The sequence below is a fragment of the Capricornis sumatraensis genome, chromosome 15 (genome assembly GCF_032405125.1).
Source record: "Capricornis sumatraensis isolate serow.1 chromosome 15, serow.2, whole genome shotgun sequence".
Lineage (NCBI taxonomy): Eukaryota > Metazoa > Chordata > Mammalia > Artiodactyla > Bovidae > Capricornis > Capricornis sumatraensis.
In genome coordinates this window covers 71,116,659-71,120,426 of record NC_091083.1, presented here as the reverse complement: position 1 = coordinate 71,120,426, position 3,768 = coordinate 71,116,659, and the positions used below count along the sequence as shown (strand labels likewise).

Here is a 3,768-nt window from a genome sequence, read left to right as displayed (position 1 = left end):
AGTTATAGAAGATCTTTTTATTAGAGGAAGCCGAGTGAAATGTATACAGTAACTCTCAGTACTCTTTTTATAGTTATTTTATCCATCTTAGATTGTTTAAGCATAAAAAGATTTTTTAAAGCAATGATGATTCTTATAAAATTAAGGATAATAGTTACTTCTTAGAGGATTTGACTAGGGAGGAAAACATGGGCGGGGGTGGGATTGGGGGAAGGCACTCTCCAATTCCTTGACCTGGATGGTCGGTGCTTGGGTGTTTGCTTTAAACAGGACATATATGGCTTATGCATTTTTCTGTATGTTAGCTATTTCTCACCATTTTTTAGTGTTAAAAAAGACAAAAGGATGATATCACTTTTATGTGAAATCTAAAATATGACACGACTCAACTTATCTACAAAACAGAAACAGACATAGATAACAGACTTTTGTTGATAAGGGGGAAAGCGTGGGAGAGGGAAAAATGGGGGGGGGGAGTTGAAATTAGCAGATGCAAACTAGTATATAGAGAATGAATAAACAACAAGGTTGCTACTGTTTAGTGCAGGGAACTGTATTAAGACTCCTGTGATAGACCGTAATAGAAAAGAGCATGGCAAAGAATACATATATAGATATACGTGTAACCTAACCCATTTGCCGAACAGCAGAAAGTAACACAACATGGTAAATCAACTACACTTCAAAGAGATCAATTTTTTAAAACAGAAAATAAAGTTTTTAAAATTACCAATTAGGAAAAAAGACTAAAGAGATTATCACTCAGAGCAGACATGTAGATTAGAAACCCACAGCTAGTGAAAGAGGAAAGAATGGTGATGAAGGCAAATAGAAACCTCTGGTAACAAGAGAGAGGGAGGGAGGGTGAGCAGGAAGGAGGCCTCATTGTCTTTACTGCAAGCATCCAGCACATTCACACCCGCCCCATATATACAGGTGTTTTTGCACAAATGGTGCGACTACACATAATTCCGCTCCTGTGATGATATCTTGTCAGTATCTCCCGCATCTGCACATGCTCACAGCAGGCCTTGTTCTTCACCCCACCCCCACCCCATCCCCAGAAGGATGCTCAGGTTGTCCCTGGGTCTCCCTGCCCCACACAAGGCTGCTACCCACCTCCTCCTCACACACGACCTTGAACACCTGGGGGAAGCTTTTCAGAGACTTGGTTTCCCCCGGTGGAGGATCTGTTCAGGGTCAGAAAGCCATTGTCAAGTATTCATCAATGTGGGACTTTTCTGCCCTGTTGCCTTTTTTTTAACTATTTTTTATTGGGGTGAAATATATATAACATTTGCCATCTTGACCATTTTTAAGTGTACAATTCAATGGCATTTGCAATGTTGTACAACCATCACCACCTCCCATCTCTAAAACTTCATCCCCCCAAACTAAACTGTACCCATTAGCAATAGCTCAATTCCCGTCTCTTCCCAGCCCTGGTCACCTCTAGTCACCTCTGTCTCTAGGAGTTTGCTTGCTGTAAATGTTTCCTATGAGTGGAACACAACGGGTGAGTATTATGTGAAACCTGTTGCTTTTTACACCCCCACCCCCCACCCCGAACTCTCCCACCCAGGCACCAGCTTCCCAGAGGGGGCTGAGTGAGGCAGAAGAGAAACACCGAGGGGGGATTTCTGACTTTTAGGTTCAAAAGGGAAGAATAGGAGAGTGCCTATTGAAGGAGCGTTTCTTCCTGCACCTGGGGAATTAAAACAAGGAAAATGGGACTTCCCTGGTGGTCCAGTGGTTCAGAATCCATATTCTTGGGCTTCCCTTGTGGCTCAGGTGGTAAAGAATCAGCCTGCAATGCGGGAGACCTGGGTTCGACCCCTGGGTTGGGATGATCTCCTGGAGAAGGGAAAGGCTACCCACTCCAGTATTCTTGCCCGGAGAATGCTATGGACTGTATAGTCCATGGGGTCACAAAGAGTCGGACACGACTGAGCGACTTTTACTTCACTTCATTGCCAATGCAGGGGACACAAGTTCGATCCCTGGTCCAGGAAGACCCCACATACCATGGAGCAGCTAAGCCCATGAACCGCCAGCTACTGAGCCAAAACACCCTAGAGCTCATGCTCTGCAACAAGAGAAGCTACTGCAATGGGAAGCCTGTGAATCGCAACTAGAGAAAGCCCCTGAAAAGCAATGAAGACCCCGCACAGCCAAAAATTAATTAATTACTAAAGAAAAAATGAAAAAGGAAAATGGTCTGAGCTAGGAGGAAGAAAGGGATCAGAGAACGGAGGGGAAAGTTAGAAGCGGATGATAGACTCCAGGAAAAGACATGCGTGCTGCTGGCTGCTCATGGTTAGTGCTCAGTATGGGACCTCCAATGAGATTGGGGATTTGTTGTTTTTTTTTTTTTTTTTTTTCCCATTAGTGAGCCTTTTTATTGTGTTTTGTTTTTTTTTTAAATTGAAGGTCCCTTACTGGTCCTGCTTCCATGAGTAGCTGTGACCAGAGGAAAGGGGGGAGGGGAAGCAGGCGGCGCAGGGAGGGTCATCTCAACAACATTCCATTTATACACAGAACTAAACAGACAAGCACAGAGTCACTATTGTGGTTAGAAGTTGGCAGCATGGGAAAGGGGAGGAACAGGTGGGGGACTGGGGTGTCGTTAAAAAAAATACAGACCCCCCCAAAACAGGGGTTCCTGGTGGGGGGGGAACTTGGTCTGTTTCAACCCAAGAGGAATCAAGATCAAAAGCAGTTTGGGAAGGCCAGAACCGTCAGGGGTGGAGGGAGGAGGAAGGTCCAGGGGGTTGGGGGGGGGGGCTGTTTGGCAATTGGGGTGAAGGGACTGCCCTCCCCCTGCTGGGATCCCCCCAGCCCCTCCGGTCTGGCAGGAAGGGGGCAGCCTGCAACCCCCGTGGGCAGGTCTGGGGCTGCCAGATGCTCCAGGCAGGGGGCTGGAGGGGGCTCACAAAGGCTTGCCCTCCAGGGAGATGACAGCGCTGCCCCCCAGCTTCTCTGCAAGGGTGCAACGGTCCTTGACCTCCTCGTAGCAGTTTGCTTGTAATTCATGCTTGATCCCTGTCAGCTTCTTCTTGATGGCGTCCTTGGAGCTGGCATAGATCATTTTGCTCTTAAGGGGTGCACACTCAGGGGCCCAGAAGATGAACACCAGGTCCTCCTTCTTGCTCTCCTTGGTCTCGTAGTTTGCGTCAGAGAGGGCGTAGCGGCAGTCTTTGTCTGGCAGCATCTTGACGAAGGTGGCATAGGGGTCGTCTACCGTCTGGCCCACATCACCCACCAGGATCTCCTTGCCCTCCTCCAGGATGATGTTCTTCTTGTCCTCACTCAAGCAGAAGAGCACCGCCTTCTTGCGCTTCTTCACTTCCTCTGGTGTTGACAACTTACGCACTTTCATGTCGTTGAACACTTTGATGACCCCATCAGAGACAGCCACACCAGAGGCCATGTTTCTGGAAGCGAAAAGGCGATAGCTAGGAGAGCCAAAAGACGAGAGCCGCTGCAGCTGCTGCCGGGATCCGACTGGAGATTGGGGATTTGAAAGCAAAGGCAACCTGGGCCCCATTTCCTGCCTGCAATCCTCAGTCGCGCTAACAGAGCTGGCAGAAGGAGATATATATATCAAGGCAGTACATCAGCCTAAGCCCACGCATTCCGGGGCTCCGGAGTAGCATGGACAGCCCAGGGTCTCTGTGCTTCTGAGAACAGGGAAGTGAGCTGAGACACAGGACTGGGGTCCCCAAACAGCAGACAAATGCAGCGCTGGCCAGCAGGCACCACCACAGA

General features: G+C 48.2%; 1 pseudogene; it reads right to left on the bottom strand.

Annotated features, from left to right (window-relative positions):
- Nucleotides 1-2,485: 2,485 nt before the first annotated feature.
- On the bottom strand, nt 2,486-3,490 carry LOC138091558 (cofilin-1 pseudogene; annotated as a pseudogene).
- Between the last annotated feature and the right edge of the window lie 278 nt (nt 3,491-3,768).